The following is an 18193-nucleotide window of genomic DNA, read 5'->3' as shown; positions in this document are numbered from 1 at the left end:
TGATTTAAAAATATTTGTTGACATATGAAAGTTTTAAAATTTGACTTTGGTGCCAAGAAGACATCTAGAGACACTGATATCTAAATTCTCTATATTTCCTGGAAAATCTAAAGCCCGGATAATTAATGAATTACTCAACTCATATGTACCCAGGGATTAAGTGTTATGTGAACCAGCTTTTAAATCCCTTCCGGAAAGAGAGGATTCTTTAAATTGTGGGTGGGCTAAGTAGCCAGGGAACAGTTCAATTTAACAAACATTTATCGAATGCCCCCTATGGACCAGGCACAGGGTTAGGTATTAAGTAGCCTCTGTTAAAATATAATGAACTTTACTTTTTAGCTATAAAAATACTCATTGTGCAGCACTAGAAAATTAAGAAAGGATAATAAGGGCACCCATAATACAACCACCCAATGATAGCTACTCTTAATATTGTGGTGTACGTCAATCTAAGTTTCTTCCCCGATGGTGTGGGGTTTTTTTTTGGCTGTGTTGGGTCTTCATTCCTGAGTGGGGGCTTTCTCTAGTTGCAGCGAGCATTGGCTACCCTTCATTGCAGCGTGTGGGCTTCTCATTGCTATGGTTTCTCTTGCTGTGGAGCACACATTCTAGGTGCGTGGGCTCCAGTAGTTGTGGTACGCAGGCTCAGTAGTTGTGGCTCACGGGCTTAGTTGCTCCACAGTATGTGGGATCTTCCCAGAACAGGGATCAAACCCGTGTCCCCTGCATTGGCAGGCAGATTCTTAACCACTGCGCCACCAGGGAAGTCCCCCCCAATATTTTTTTAAAACCTAAATTTTTAAACTTCATTATAAAGAACTTTTTTCGCACCTAGCAATTTAATAAAAAATTTCTCAGGTTACTAAAAAGCTTCCTAAACAAAATTTTAATCTCATATAAGAATATATGTATTTTTAAGGCTTTGTTACCTGTTGTCAAATTAACCTACAGAAAAGTTGCATCAATTGACACACCCACCGGTAAAATATAAAATTACTCACTTCCACACATCTTCACTAATGGACATTAAGAGTCCTTTAAATATTTGCCAAAATGACGTGCAAGCCTTATTATCTTGAGTTTTTCCCTATTTTCTGTCTTACATTGCAAGTTAGAATTAATATTGTTGATTTTCATATGCTTAATGATACTCAATGCTACTCCTTTTATAAATTTCCTCTTCATTTTCAAACTAAGCTTTCTATTAAAATGAAATTTTAATGCGAAAAAGGAATTCATCCTTTGCTTATTGATTTGTTAGAATTCTTTGTATTTTAAGGGTGTTGAGTCTTTGTCTTATGTGTTGAGATTACTGAGTTTTTTTTAAAGTACAGATGCTTTAGATTTTTGTATAATTGATCATTTTCTTTTTGTTTTCTACTTGTGGTGTCATGCTTAGGAAAGAATTCCCCACTTCAGTATTATATTCATTTGTATTTTCTTCTAGTTTAATGTTACTTCTTTTAAAATCTTTAGTATGTCTGGAATTTAACTGGTACAAGGAGTAAGGGAGTATCTATTTTTATATTCTTAAGAAATGCTTACCCACTTCACAAACCCACTTACTAGTCATCCCCCACAAAAGTAATAATTAAAGTACCACCTTCTTCATATAGTAAATTCTAATATATACTTTGATCTATGTCTGGATATCTCTTTTTCTCCACTTATCTGTTTATCTGTTTTGGCCCTGGAATCATACTTTTTGATTGTAAGTATATGACATATTTTAACATCTATTAGGGCAAATTTCTCCTGATTGCATTCTTTTTTTCCAAAAGTTTAAAGAATATTCTCATACATTTATTCATCTAGATAAATTTTAGAAACATTCAGCCATATTCCCCAAAAAATCCCGTTGGAACTTTTTATTGAATGTCATTATATTTACATGTTAACTTGGAAAAAACTGGCAGCTTTGCAACATTGAGTCTCCTCACCCAGAAATTTTATTCAAATCTTCTTTTATGTCCCCTGACATCCAAAGTATTTGCAGTTTTCTTTTTCATATGGGTCCTGCATGTTTCATATAAAACTTACCCCAGATTTTCAGTAATCGTACATCAGATCACTTTTCATCACATTTCTAATAATTTACTGTTGATAACGACACTTGGTTATAATTTTCTTTTCCTGTATTTTCAAACTGTCTCTTTAGGGTAAAACCAGAAAAAATGGGATAACTTGGCATAAGACTATGGATACATTGAAGGACTCTGGCCAAATTGCTTTAAAATTTTCACACCACAATTAAAATATTTAAGAGTCCCTGTTTCATACCACCCTGAACTATTCAGTGTTATTTTTGTAAATCAATAATTAATTTTGAAGGAAATAGTATATTCTTGACTTTTAATTTACTACTTCTGAAGGTGACCATTTTCACATAAGTTTTGGTCATTTTTCAGTCATCTGCATAGAAGACAATGCCATGGATTGGTAGGTGGTAGATGATATTTGCAAAACTAAAATGCCATTGGCTGAGAAAAATAGAGTTCACCTAGTTCAGTGATGAACTGGATAGAGGCACATTTAGTGACAGAAATAACTGAGGGTACCACTGGCATTGAGCAGGTGGGTGCCAAGGATGCTAGATGTCTCACACTTCATGGGACAATCCTGCATAATAATGAATGTCATACTGAACATTGTTACGAGTGAAAAACTTCTAATTTTCTGTGTTTTGAACCTAATTCTGTTTTACACATACCCATTTTTGCACCATTTTCATCTACACTGAAATTTCTAGGCATGGAACGCTAATGTAAATCAGGATAACATTGTAGGCTTTCTCGGTTTGGCTAGTCTGTGAAGACCTGAGGTGCTGGGGCCGCCTGGCCACCAGGAGCCAAAGCAGGTCAGAGGAGGGCACCACGGTAGCCCTGGAGACACCTCAGTGCTGGGCAAATGACCACTGCCCTTGGCCCCCAAGTTCCTCCTCCCCCCACCGGCCCCCAGACCCTGCCCGGCCTGTCCTGTGTGGTGCGCTGGCCCTCGCTGAGGTGTGCTGCAGGGAAACATGCTCCTTTGGGTTGTGAAGACCAAGATAAACGTGCTAAGTGGATAAAATTTAAGACAGAGATCACAGAATTGATGGGAGGAGACAGGCCGTGTGGCTGACAGGGTCTTGGTGCTCTGGCTGGGTGTCAGGCCTGAGCCCCTGAGGTGGGAGAGCTGAGTTCAGGACTTTGGTCCACCAGAGACCTCCCAGCCCCATGTAATATCAAACAGAAAAAGTTCTCCCAGAGATCTCCATCTCAACACTAAGACCCAGCTCCACTTAATGACCAGCAAGCTACAGGGCTGGACACCCTATGCCAAACAACTAGCAAAACAGGAACACAAACCCACCCATTAGCAGAGAGGCTGCCTAAAATCATAATAAGTTCACAGACACCCGAAAACACACCACCAGACGCGGTCCCGCCCACCAGAAAGACATGATCCAGCCTCATCCACCAGAACACAGGCACCAGTCCCCTCCACCAGGAAGCCTACACAACCCACTGAACCAACCTTACCCACTGGGAGCAGACACCAAAAACAACAGGAACGACGAACCTGCAGCCTGTGAAACAGAGACCCCAAACACAGTAAGTTAAGCAAAATGAGAACACAGAGAAACACACAGCAGATGAAGGAGTAAGGTAAAAATCCACCAGACCAAACAAATGAAGAGGAAATAGGCAGTCTACCTGAAAAAGAATTCAGAGTAATGATAGTAAAGATGATCCAAAATCTTGGAAATAGAAGGGAGAAAATACAAGAAACATTTAACAGGGACCTAGAAGAACTAAAGTGCAAACACACAATGATGAACAACACAATAAATGAAATTTAAAATTCTTTAGAAGGAATCAATAGCAGAATAACTGAGACAGAAGAACAGTTAAGTGACCTGGAAGATAAAATAGTGGAAATATCTACTGCAGAGCAGATTAAAGAAAAAAGAATGAAAAGAATTGAGGACAGTCTCAGAGACTGTGGGACAAGATTAAACACACCAACATTCGAATTATAGGGGTCCCAGAAGAAGAAGAGAAAAAAAAAGGGACTGAGAAAATATTTGAAGACATTATAGTTGAAAACTTCCCTAATATGGGTAAGGAAATAGTCAATCAAGCCCAGGAAGATCAGAGAGTCCCATACAGGAAAAATCCAAGGAGAAACACGCCAAGACACATATTAATCAAACTATCAAAAATTAAACACAAAGAAAACATATTAAAAGCAGCAAGGGAAAAGCAATAATTAACATACAAGGGAATCCCCATAAGGTTAACAGCTGATCTTTCAGCAGAAACTCTGCAAGCCAGAAGGGAGTGGCAGGACATATTTAAAGTGATGAAAGGGAAAAACCTACAACCAAGATTACTCTACCCAGCAAGGATCTCATTCAGATTCAATGGAGAAATTAAAACCTTTACAGACAAGCAAAAGCTAAGAGAATTCAGCACCACCAAACCAGCTTTACAACAAATGCTAAAGAAACTTCTCTAGGCAGGAAACACAAGAGAAGGAAAAGACTTACAATAACAAACCCAAAACAATTACAAAATGGTAATAGGAACATACATATCAATAACTACCTTAAATGTAAATGGATTAAATGCTTCAACCAAAAGACACAGACTGGCTGAATGGATACAAAAACAAGACCGATACATATGCTGTCTACAAGAGACCCACTTCAGACCTAGGGACACATACAGGCTGAAAGTGAGGGGATGGAAAAAGATATTCCATGCAAATGGAAATCAAAAGAAAGCTGGAGTAGCAATTCTCATATCAGACAAAATAGACTTTAAAATAAAGACTATTACAAGAGACAAGGAAGCACACTACATAATGATCAAGGGATCAATCCCAGAAGAAGTTATACAAATTGTAAATATTTATGCACCCAACATAGGAGCACCTCAATACATAAGGCAAATGCTAACAGCCATAAAAGGGGAAATCGACGGTAACACAATCATAGTAGGGGACTTTAACACACCACTTTCACCAATGGACAGATCATCCAAAATGAAATAAATAAGGAAATACAAGCTTTAAATGATACGTTAAACAAGATGGACTTAATTGATATTTATAGGACATTCCATCCAAAACCAACAGAATACACATTTTTCTCAAGTGCTCATGGAACATTCTCCAGGATAGATCATATCTTGGGTCACAAATCAAGCCTTGGTAAAGTTAAGAAAATGGAAATCGTATCAAATATCTTTTCTGACCACAACGCTATGAGACTAGATATAAATTACAGGAAAAAATCTGTAAACAATACAACCGCATGGAGACTAAACAATACATTACTAAATAACCAGTATATCACTGAAGAAATCAAAGAGGAAATCAAAAAATACCTAGAAACAAATGACAATGAAAACACGACGACCCAAAACCTATGGGATGCAGCAAAAGCAGTTCTAAGAGGGAAGTTTATATCAATACAATCCTACCTCAAGAAACAAGAAACATCTCAAATAAACAATCTAAGCTTACACCTAAAGCAATTAGAGAAAGAAGAACAAAAAAACCCAAAAGTTAGCAAAGGAAAGAAATCATAAAGTTCAGATCAGAAATAAACAAAAAGGAAATGATAGGAAAGATCAATGAAACTAAAAGCTTGTTCTTTGAGAAGATAAACAATATTGATAAACCATTAGCCAGACTCATCAAGAAAAAAAGAAGACTCAAATCAATAGAATTAGAAATGAAAAAGGAGAAGTAACAACTGACACTGCAGAAATACAAAGGATCATGAGAGATTACTACAAGCAACTCTATGCCAATAAAATGGACAACCTGAAAGAAATGGACAAATTCTTAGAAAAAGCACAACCTTCCAAGACTGAACCAGGAAGAAATAGAAAATATAAACAGACCAATCACAAGCACTGAAATTGAAACTGTGATTGAAAATCTTCCAACAAACAAAAGCCCTGGACCATATGGCTTCATAGGTGAATTCTATCAAACATTTAAAGAAGAGCTAACACCTATCCTTCTCAAACTCTTCCAAAATGTAGCAGAGGGAGGACCACTCCCAAACTCATTCTATGAGGCCACCATTACCCTGATACCAAAACCAAAGTGTCACAAAGAAAGAAAACTACAGGTCAGTATCACTGATGAACACAGATGCAAAAATCCTCAACAAAATACCAGCAAACAGAATCCAACAGCACATTAAAAGGATCATACACAGTGGTCAAGTGGGGTTTATCCCAGGAATGCAAGGATTCTTCAATACATGCAAATCAATCAATGTGATACACCATATTAACAAACTGAAGGAGAAAAACCATATGATCAACTCAATAGATGCAGAAAACGCTTTCAACGAAATTCAACACCCATTTATGATAAAAACCCTCCAGAAAGTAGGCATAAAGGGAACTTACTTCAACATAATAAAGTCCATATATGACAAACCCAAGCCAACATCATTCTCAATGGTGAAAAACTGAAACCATTTCCACTAAGATCAGGAACAAGACAAGGTTGCCCATTCTCACCACTATTATTCAACATAGTTTTGGAAGCTTTAGCCACAGCAATCAGAGATGAAAAAGAAATAAAAGGAATCCAAATTGGAAAAGAAGAAGTAAAACTGTCACTATTTGCAGATGACATGATACTATACACAGAGAATCCTAAAGAGGCTACCAGAAAACTACTAGAGCTAATCAATGACTTCGGTAGAGTAGCAGGATACAAAATTAATGCACAGAAATCTCTTGCATTCCTACACACTAATGATGAAAAATCCGAAAGAGAAATTAAGGAAACATTCCCCTTTACCATTGCAACAAAAAGAATAAAATACCTAGCAATAAACCTACCTAAGGAGACAAGAGACCTGTATGCAGAAAACTATAAGACACTCATGAAAGAAATTAAAGATGATACAAACAGATGGAGAGATATACTGTGTTCTTGGATTGGGAGAATCAACGTTGTGAAAATGACTATACCACCCAAAGCAATCTACAGATTCAGTGCAATCCCTATAAAACTACCAATGGCATTTTTCACAGAACTAGAACAAAAAATCTCACAATTTGTATGGAAACACAAAAGACCCCGAATAGTCAAAGCAATCTTGAGAAAGAAAAACGGAGCTGGAGGAATCAGTCTCCTGGACTTCAGACTATACTACAAAGCTACAGTAATCAAGACAGTATGGTACTGGCGCAAAAACAGAAATATAGATCAATGGAACAGGATAGAAAGCCCAGAGATAAACCCACGCACATACGGTCACCTTATCTATGACAAAGGAGGCAAGAACATAAAATGGAGAAAAGACAGCCTCTTCAATAAGTGGTGCTGGGAAAACTGGACAGCTACATGTACAAGGATGAAATTAGAACACTCCCTAACACCACACAAAAATAAACTCAAAATGGATTAAAGACCTAAATGTAAGGCCAGACACTACAAAACTCTTAGAGGAAAACATAGGCAGAACACTCCATGACATAAATCACAGCAAGATCCTTTTTGACCCACCTCCTAGAGAAATGGAAATAAAAACAAAAATAAACAAATGGGACCTAATGAAACTTAAAAGCTTTTGCACAGCAAAGGAAACCATAAACAAGACGAAAAGACAACCCTCAGAACGGGAGAAAATATTTGCAAATGAAGCAACTGACAAAGGATTAATCTCCGAAATTTATAAGCAGCTCATGCAGCTTAATAACAAAAAAACAAACAACCCAATCCAAAAATGGGCAGAAGACCTAAATCGACATTTCTCCAAAGAAGATATACAGACTGCCAACAAACACATGAAAGAATGCTCAACATCACTAATCATTAGAGAAATGCAAATCAAAACAACAATGAGGTATCACCTCACACCAGTCAGAATGGCCATCATCAAAAAATCTACAAACAATAAATGCTGGAGAGGGTGTGGAGAAAAGGGAACTCTCTTGCACTGTTGGTGGGAATGCAAATTGATACAGCCACTATGGAGAACAGTATGGAGGTTCCTCAAAAAACTAAAAACATAACTACCATATGACCCAGCAATCCCACTATTGGGCATATACCCTGAGAAAACCATTATTCGAAAAGAGTCACGTACCACAATGTTCATTGCAGCTCTATTTACAATAGCCAGGAGATGGAAACAACCTAAATGTCCATCGACAGATGAATGGATAAAGAAGATGTGGCACATATATACAGTGGAATATTACTCAGCCATAAAAAGAAATGAAATTGAGTTATTTGTAGTGAGGTGGATGGACCTAGAGACTGTCATACAGAGTGAAGTAAGTCAGAAAGAGAAAAACAAATACTGTATGCTAACACATATATATGGAATCTAAAAAAAAAAAAAAAGTTCTGAAGAACATAGGCTTAGGACAGGAATAAAGACATAGGGAATGGACTTGAGGACACGGGGAGGGAGAAGGATAAGATGGGATGAAGTGAGAGAGTGGCATGGACATATATTCACTACCAAAGGTAAAACAGATAGCTGGTGGGAAGCAGCCGCATAGCACAGGGAGATCAGTTCAGTGCTTGGTGTCCACTTAGGGGGTGGGATATGGAGGGTGGGAGGGAGACACAAGAGGGAGGAGATATGGGGATGTTTGTGTATGTATAGCTGATTCACTGTGTTATACAGCAGAAACTAACACACCATTGTAAAGCAATTATACTCCAATAAAGATGTTAAAAAAAAGATAACATTGTAACTTGATTTGTTTGGATATTAACAAGAGTCATTCAAGTTTGAAAATCATGTCACTGATGGCAACATATTTGTTATTGACATTACCAATACAGCACATCATTCTCAATCTGTTTTTGTAGCTGTCCCATTCACAATGATTCTAAGAACAGTGCAAGAATCTGTCTAAATTACTGAATCTTCTAGTGTAGTTATGCTCAAACACTTACATATTTTTACGTATAAAAATACGTCAGTTTATAACAAATTATTTACTTTTTATTTACCCTTAAACTTAGGTCAATTTAAACTTAGGGCAATATATTTTAATATTATTATTATTAACATATAGGTAGGTTATATTTTCTATAAATATAATTTCAAGATATAAAGGGGGGAATTGCACAACATTGGTATAAAACGTGGATATTCACATCTTAAAATATTAACACCCAAAACCAAATTTATATCAGGAAATCAAAAATTGTTCAGTATTAGAATATATTTTAATATAATTCACAATACTAATAGATTTAAGGAGAAAAATCATGACTATCTCGATAAATGCTGAAAGCCTTTGAAAAAATGTAATACTCATCCCTAAAGATTCCTGAGAAAACAGAAATGGAGTAAGACTTCCTTAACACTCTATATTAACCATGTCATTTTATCTTCTGTATTTTCATGCTGAGACCTTCCTCATCCTCGAGGGACTACCCCTTCTACCGTTCTCTCTCTATTCATAGACATGGTAAACAACTCATCTGTGATACCATCTCCTTTATTGGGCTCTCACATTCCGGGGCATTACGTACCTGCTCTAATCACCCTGGAGCCAACTAGCAGAAAATTGGGGGCAGCCCTAGGTCCTAGGGCCTGCTGAAATTTTTCAAGCTAGCCATCCCAAGTCTGCTTGCTTTGCCTTGCCCCTTCCTTCCCATGGAAGCCGCAGTAAAGGCTTTTGACCACATTTCCCCTCACTCCCTCTGCCCCCCTGGGCTCACCCTGGGGTTTCCCCATGTGCCCCCCCACCCCCCACCCCCCGCCAATGGCGTGGCATGCCCCTTCCTTTGGGGATCTGTGAGTATAACAAGCTCTCTTCTTAATGGAAGTCATCTCTTGATCTGTTGGCCTTGCCATGCTTAAATAACAATAAAACCTACATTTTAAAACACATGGCAATGTATATATAATTCAGTCCTAAAGCCGGCTTCTTTTTTAATGGAGAAATGCAAGAGCTATTCCCACTAAAGTCAGGCAAGATGTCCACTATCTCCACAACTATTTAACATTGTTCTGGAGGTACTAGCTAATACAGTTTGACTAAAGAAAATGACATAAGGAAAAGAAAATTGAAAATAAAACTTTCTCTGGGGACTTCCCTGGCTGTCCAGTGGTTGAGACTCCGCGCTTCCACTGCAGGGGGCACAGGTTTGATCCCTGGTTGGGGAACTAAGATCCCGCATGCCACACAGCACGGCCAAAAAAACCCACAAAAAAACAAAAAAACACTGTCTCTGTTTGCACATGACAGAATAGCATATCTGGAAAATGCTAGAAAATGAAAGATGAAGCAATTCAAACGATAGAAGAATTCCATAAGATAGCAGGATACAAAATTAACACACAAAAATCAATAGCATTGACTTCAAGGTTCTGGTCTGACACGTAAAAAGCTTGGACCTCATCACTCCCAACTCCACAAAGAAGAAAAAAAAAGCTAAACAAACTGCTTCTCAAATCCATCAAAGAATTGAGGTCACAGGGCAAACTGACACCCTGAAAACTGGCGAGACAGACAGGCAGACACAGAAAACCACAGCTCACGGAGAGCAGCAGCTGCACCTGGAGCCTGGCAGGAACACCTGAATGTAAGCCACTAATTTCTAGAGGCTGAGCGTGGGCTAGCTTGAGAGATAAAACTCCTGAAAGCCTAGTCTTGGGGTGCCCCACACTTTCCTGAGTTTTACCTCCAGGAGTCCCACAAGGTCCTCAGGGGGAAGGGGAAAGTAACTGCTTTGAAATAAGCTCAGAGCACTCTGTTCTCCTCCACAATTGCCTGCCCTGAAGAGAAAATATTTTACCAGACCTGGGGAAAGCACAATACCCCACTCCAGCCCATTCTAGTTTTCCTCACCTAATGGGGATGGTGGGGAGGTGACCCGTGAATGTCACAACCCAGGGCTCCTAAAAGACTGAGACCTAATCAGAGGCTCTATATAATGTTTCCCTTCCTCCCATACCTCACCACCACATCAACAGGACTCCTGGAGACGACAACTGAAAGAGCTGCAGACTTCAGACCCTATTTAAGAATTAGTCTCTAGGGAAACCTAAAGACGACCAGGGAGACAAAAACGAGGACCTTAGAAGAAATTCTAGCCTTGGAAACCACAGCTACAGCAAAGAATAAACACAGCCTAACTCCCAGCCAGATTAACATGAAACCTCACTCTAAAGGTCTATTTACCTCAGTTTCTTTTACCCAATATTATATCATGTTACATATTATAGGATTAAGCAAATGAGCAAAAACGTTGATGTTGTTGGGATCCAGTTGTCACTATAGAAGAAGTTTATACAATATGGAATATGGGAAGCTCGGACAGAACTCTGTGGAAATTGGAGACATTGATGTAAACTCATTTTTTAAATATATGTATATACATGATTATGTGCACATGTGTATCTGTACACATGCGTGTGCATGTGTGCGTGTATGTATGTGTTTGCATATGTGTAGATACATGTTTCTATTACCCAGGATTGTCTGCTGAAAGGGCTAAGAAGCAAAGTACCCCAGTGGTAATGAGCACCTGGAACCCAGAGCTTGATCTCTACCACCATCCCCAGTGTATGTAATGAGAGCATCTCGGAAAATGGCTCATTCCAGGGCTTGACAGAATAGACACCAGATGAGCCTGGAATGTCATGTAACGCCAGAAAGTAAGGAACTCCTTTGTAAAATACAATGGATGCAGGTCATGAAAATCAGGTTGAAGGGGCTCCTGCTGGCCACAGCTGGCACAATGTTTGAGCACCAAAATAATTAGTATAAGGACGAATTATAAAACATTCAAAAATAGGGATTCATGAGCTTACAGCAATGATAAACAGATGAATAAAGTGGGGAAAAAAGGAAAGGCTCTTGCTTACAGCAGAGTGCTGAGGGCCAGCTGTTAATGTGGAGGGGCTCCAGAGCTGCAAAACTGTCGTTTTGCAACCACCAGGGTAGAGATTGGATCAGTGAAGAAGCATCGGTGGATGAATGAATAAACAAACGTGTTGCATACAGACAGTGGAATCCTAGCGTTAAAGAGGAAGAAGATTCTGACACAGGATACAACGTGGATGAATCTTGAAGACGTTATGCTGAGCAAACTAAGCCAATCACTGTAAGACAAATATTATATGATTCCACTTACATGAGATTCCTAAAGTAGTCAATTCATAGAGACTGGAAGTAGCATCGCGGTTGCCAGGGCCTGGAGGGAAGGGGCATGGCGTTATTGTTTAGTGGGTGCACTGTCAGTCTTGAAGATGAGAGGAGTTCTACGGATGGATGGTGGTAATGGTTGCACGACAGTGTGAATGTACTTAATGCTACTGAAGTGTACACTGAAAAATGGGTAAGATGTAAATTTATGTTATATGAATATTTTATCACAATTAAAAATAAATAATCTTAAAAAGAAAACCATCACTGGATGCCAACCTCAGAGGGAAAGTTTGACGAGGAACAGGCTTTTTCATTTTTTAAAGATGTCTCCCCGTAGATTGCTTCTCAGTTGCAATGAATAAACCTGGCAGCAACTTGATCAAGGATTAAAATTAACATTACCAATGAGAGCTAGCTGGACATCATGTGTCTCTACCTGTGATGCCCTTAGAAGGACACAAGAAACCTCAGACAAACACAAAATGAAGAATGTTCTATTAGGAAGATGGGAGGGGAGGAGGGACTATATTCTTTAAAACTGTCGACGTTGTAAAAGGCTATGGAAACGTTTCAGGTTAATGGAGGCTAAAGAGACATGCGATGCCTGACAAATGGGAATATTAGCTCAACTGACAAAACTGGAATATTAGCAGTAGACTAAAGTATTATATCAATAAAAAAGGTATCAAGTAGAAAACTGTACTGTGCTTATGTAAGAGCATACATATTCCTATTCTTAAGAAATACAAACTGAAGTACTTAGGGGTTGGGGGCCATGATATATATAGCTGATCTGCAAATGACTCAGAAAAAAATTGGATGTGCATGTGTGTGTATCCTCAGTGCCTGGAACATAATGGGAACTCAGTAACTGTTTGTTGAACAAAGGAAGAAGCTAATTAAATAACTGGTTATCTTAGTCAGCTTGGGCTACTGTAATAAATACCATAGACTGGGTGACTTAAACAAAAGGCATTTATTTCTCCCAGTTTTGGAGGCTGGGAAGCCCAAGATCAAGGTGCCAGGAGATTTGGTCCTGGTGAGAGCCCTCCTCCTGGCTTGCAGATGGCCAGCTTCTTGCTGTGTCCTCACGTGGCAGAGAGAGTGCTCTGGTCTCTTGCCCTTCCCATAAGGACATTAGTTCCAACACGGGGGCTCCACCCTCATGACCTCATCTCAACCTAATCACCTCCCACTGCACCATGAACACAATAATTAGTGCTCTGATGGTTTCCTCCAGTTTTGCCTCCTAGTTCACGCTTACATCCACCCTCACTTAAGTGTTTCCTCAGGTCACTGGGACATTAAGGTTCTTCCTGTCTTTACCTGCTTTCAGCATCTCAACCCCTCATGCTTTCTGAATCCACACTTGTCATGCCAGGTTTCTACTTTTTAATCATTAATCCTCTCCCTCAAAGAGTCAGCTCCAAGAAACAAACAACCCAATCAAAAAATCAGCAGAAGACCTAAACAGACATTTCTCCGAACAAGACATACAGATGGCCAACAGGCACATGAAAAGATGCTCGTTATCGCTAATTATTAGAGAAATGAAAATCAAAACTACAATGAGGTATCACCTCACATCGGTCAGAATGGCCATCATCAAAAACTCTACAAATAATACACGCTGAAGAGGGTGTGGAGAAAAGGGAACCCTCCTACGCTGTTGGTGGGAATGTAAATTGATACAGCCACTATGGAGAACAGTATGGAGGGTCCTTAAAAAACTAAAAATAGAGTTATCATATGATCCTGCAATCCCACTCCTGGGCACGTACCCAGAAAAGACAAAAACTCTAATTTGAAAAGATACATGCTTCCCAATGTTCATAGCAGCACTTTTACAATACCCGAGACATGGAAGCAACCTAAATATCCATCAACAGATGAACGGATAAAGAAGATGTGGTACACACACACACACACACACACACACACAAACACATACACACACACACACACATATACACACACACACACATACACACAAACACATACACACACACACACACACACACACACACACACACACACACACAATGGGATATTACCCAGCCATAAAAAAGAATGAAATAATGCCATTTGCAGCAATGTGGATGGACCCAGAGATCATCACACTAAGTGAAGTAAGTCAGACAGAGAAAGACAAATATCATATGATATCACTTATATAGAGAATCTAAAAAAAAATGATACAAATGAACTTATTTACAAAACAGAGATAGACTCACAGACATAGAAAACTAACTTACGGTTACCAAAAGGGAAAGTGAGGGGAGGGTCAAATTAGGAATTTGCAATTAACAGATCCACACTATTATATGCAAAATAGATAAACAACAAGGACCTGCTGTATAGCACAGGGAGCTATCTTCAATATCTTCTAATAACCTATAATGGAAAAGAATCTGAAAAAGAATAGATATGGGACTTCCCTGGCGGTCCAGTGGTTAAGACTCCACGCTTCCACTGCAGGGGGCACGGGTTCGATCCCTGGTTGGGCAAGTTCCACATGCCACACGGTGAGGCCAAAAAAAAAAAAGAATATACATATATATATGGTCAGGCCACCGAAGCCAGGATGGTCAGAGTTCCTCCCAGGGACTCCTCTGCTGGAGACAGATGGGAAGTTTCTCTTGCACTTGGATCCTAGGCTGTAGAGATGGCATTGGGCTGACTGAGAACCATTTTCCCTACACAAAGGAAACCAGTTAGCAGTAGGTGAGAATTAAGCCAACTCACAAAAAGAAGTGAAATCAGATGTAGAGGCTGAGAGCCCTGATAGCTAGCCTGGGGCTTTGGATCCAGCTGTGCCTGAGGTTTCCTCCATATTTCGGGTTCCCTGAGCCTACAAAGGCCCTCTTTGTTAATCTGCACAGAGATCCTGTCACTTACAGCTGAGAGGATCCTGACTCACACTCACTGTGTGAGTGGCACCTATTGTAATGAGTGACACCACCAGTGACAAGAAAAATAAAACTTACATAAAAATTCAGAGTTACAAGAGTTCTTCATTAGGGAAGATCAGGGAAAGTGGCATTTGAGCTTATTCCTAAGGAATGTGTTAAATCTTTTTTTTTTTTTTGCGGTACGCGGGCCTCTCACTGTTGTGGCCTCTCCCGCTGCGGAGCACAGGCTCCGGACGCACAGGCTCAGCGGCCATGGCTCACGGGCCCAGTCGCTCCGCGGCACGTGGGATCTTCCAGGACCGGGGCACGAACCCGCGTCCCCTGCATCGGCAGGCGGACCCCCAACCACCGCACCACCAGGGAAGCCCAGGAATGTGTTAAATCTTGATCAATGGAAATAGCCAAGAGAACGTTCCAGGTAGAAGACACAGAGGGGAGATGGTAAAAAACTGTCCAAACCAGCAAGAGTGTATTCATAGCAGAGCAGTACAGGAGGTAAGACCAAAAGGGTGAGTTTGGGCTGCTCCGTGGAGGAGCATCTGCCAGAATATCCAAGTTCTATTGTCCGGCTGAACAAGGCAAATGTACTGTAGCTCAGGAGAGCAGCTGGGGCTGGAGACATGGGCTGGGAGTTGTCTGCAGAAAAACTATAGTTCAAACCCCCAAGTGACTGAACCACTCATAATCACGGGAGCTGTTGTATCCGGAGCATTCGTCGCAGGTTAGGCATTACGCTAAAGGTCGGTAATGGCATAGTTTCCTTTTATCCTTAGAGAAACCGTATAAGGCAGGCACTGTGTTTTTACCCTATTTTGGAGTTGACGTTTGAAATAAGCTTACAGAGTTGGCCAGTTCAAAGTGACCGGTGCAAAGACCCAAACCAGTTCGTGGTAGAGTACTTAGGTCTGATCTCACTCCCGGGTACGAGCTCTTAAGCACTGCGCTGCACTGTGCTCCCCAGTGGAAGAACGTAGGAAGAGGAGAGGGGTGTACAAAGAATCTCGGGAGATATCTAACAGAAGCAAGATTTTTTTCCACCTCTAGGTGAGATAAGAACCTGGACCCACAGAAGCTGTTTGAAGGTAGAAGAGCCAGGCAAGGATTTTTTGGATTTATCTCCATTCCCTGGGGTACACAGCTATCACTTCCACTCCTCTTCCAATAACAACCATGCCTAAAAACTTGCCCAACTACTTTCAGATGCCTTTTTCATGATGTCTCTATCTTTTTAAACCAAACAGTGAAGAGGGTGAGTTTCTGTCAGCACAGGGAACAGAATGACTGCAGAAACAGACCCTTCTCCGTACTACAGGCCATAAGATTTGGGAGGTTATTTCTTAGAGTAACTAATGTTACCTTAGTTAACACTTAGGGAGATTCCACGAAAGCATTAAACCAACAAACTCCTGAAATTTAAAGAAAAAATTCTTCCCAAACTTAAAATTTCACTAGGCACACTGAAGGACAGAACTGCCACTCTTGAGATAAAAAAATGTGGTCTTAAAGACCACGTGGAAGAAATAATTTCAAAAACTAGGACAAACATGCAAAGAGAAAGAATCTGCAAAAGAAAACAAAAGTTACTTGGAAGACAGATCCTAAGACACCAGTATGCAAGTAACATAAACAACAGAAGGAAAAATCGTAACAGGTAGAAGAAGTAACAAATAAATGACCAGGAAAATGTTTGTTATTTGCAGAATTATTTATGCAGGTTTAGGAGACGTGATGAAAGGGCACACACCTAGGCATTATCCTATTAAATTTTAAAATGCCAAGGTAAAAGATAAATTTTGCATGCTTCTAGACCAAAGAACAAGTTACGTACAGAAGAAGAAACAAATCAACTGGCACTGGACTTCTATGCAGGAGCAGAAGTCCGTGGAACGGAGAAGTAACGTTTACAAATTAGTAAGAGAAAAAGACTAGGAGTCAAGGATGTATCATATGTCAAGATACTATCCACTTTTTAGGGTGAAAGATATTTTCTGGGATGCAAGGATTCTGAGACCATCATTCACATAACCTGAAAAGGTTCCAGAAAGGACTCTGTCAAGAATAGGGAGGGGGAAGAATGTGGATGAGAAGAAGATGAAAAAAAAATTGAAAAAGGAAAGAAACAGCAAAGGAGTCAATGGTAGGCAAAGAACTTTGCGATACATGTGGTTACCCTAACTGGATAATGATTGACTGGGAATTTGTACTATGAACACTAAGGAACCTTGAAATATGAGACACACTACAAAGGAAGCCTAATAATAGTCTGGGGCTAAGAGTACAGTTCATCCCAGCGATATCCAGGAATTGGGAACCGGGTGGGCATATGTAGAAAAGTAGTAACACTAAAATTTTCTTCTTGTGGCGGCTAAGGAGAGCATGGGGGGAAGGGAACTTGGTGAAGTAATATCATCTTGTGTAAGACTTTAGCAGTCTGTATCCAAGGACAATGATTAGGAATGGGAATACTGAATGGAAAGTACAGCAAAATTTCCAAATTCACATGAGGGAGGGAAGAGAATAGAGACTAACTGGATCAATCAGCAAAAATAAAAAGCAAATAACAAAATAAAATAAGGAAATAAGAAAATAAGAAGGTAAGGTGAAAGACGGGGATGGTCACCTGGGGAAAGAAAGAGAAAAGCTCAGTTATATGTTGCTTATAAGAAATATAGTTTATAGGGCTTCCCCGGTGGCGCAGTGGTTGAAAGTCCGCCTGCCGATGCAGGGGACACGGGTTCGTGCCCCGGTCTGGGAAGATCCCACATGCTGCAGAGCGGCTGGGCCTGTGAGCCATGGCCGCTGAGCCTGCGCATCCGGAGGCTGTGCTCCGCAATGGGAGAAGCCACAGCAGTGAGAGGCCCACGTACCGCCAAAAAAAAAAAAGAAATATAGTTTATAAAAAGTTGGAGGGAAGGTTGAAAATCAAAGGATGGGCAAAAATGTAAACAAATATAAACTTTTCAGAAGGCAAGAGTATGCAAAATGCTGATGAAAGAAATTAAAGAAGACCTAAATAATTGAACAAACTGTATTCATGGATTAGAAGACTCAACATAATAAATATATCAATTCTCCCAAAACTGATATATATACACACACACACACACACACACACACACACACACACACACACACACA

Source organism: Aethalodelphis obliquidens, unplaced genomic scaffold (assembly GCF_003676395.1).
Source record: "Aethalodelphis obliquidens isolate GAN/ISIS:26980383/991018 unplaced genomic scaffold, ASM367639v1 scaffold16, whole genome shotgun sequence".
NCBI lineage: Eukaryota > Metazoa > Chordata > Mammalia > Artiodactyla > Delphinidae > Aethalodelphis > Aethalodelphis obliquidens.
Note: the sequence above shows the minus strand (reverse complement) of the source record.